A 416-nucleotide genomic window follows, 5' to 3' on the forward strand; every position below is an offset into this window, starting at 1 on the left:
TTCATGCAGCATCAGGCGCAAATGGGTTAATTCTTACCAATTCATAACACTGAGTAAAAGGTTTTGGAAAGTTTAATTCTGAAACTTACAAAGCCAACAAACATGGCATTTAACTTTTTATAAAAATTGCTAAAAGTATATTAAATATGATTTTTTTTAAATAATGTTTGGTCACACTTTATTTTACGGTATCACAGTTACAGTGTAATTAAACATTAAAGTACTAAGTAATAATCATTAACAACATGTACATACTATAGGTTTGGGGTTAGGATTATGGTTTGGTTTAGGGTTAGTTGCATGTACAGTAACTATGCATAATTAACTGTTATTACTATAATAATTACATGTAACGTGTAACAAAGACACCGTAAAATAAAGTGTTACTTAATGTTTTATGCAACTTGACTAATTTT

The sequence above is a fragment of the Paramisgurnus dabryanus genome, chromosome 6 (assembly GCF_030506205.2).
Source record: "Paramisgurnus dabryanus chromosome 6, PD_genome_1.1, whole genome shotgun sequence".
Taxonomy (NCBI): Eukaryota; Metazoa; Chordata; class Actinopteri; order Cypriniformes; family Cobitidae; genus Paramisgurnus; species Paramisgurnus dabryanus.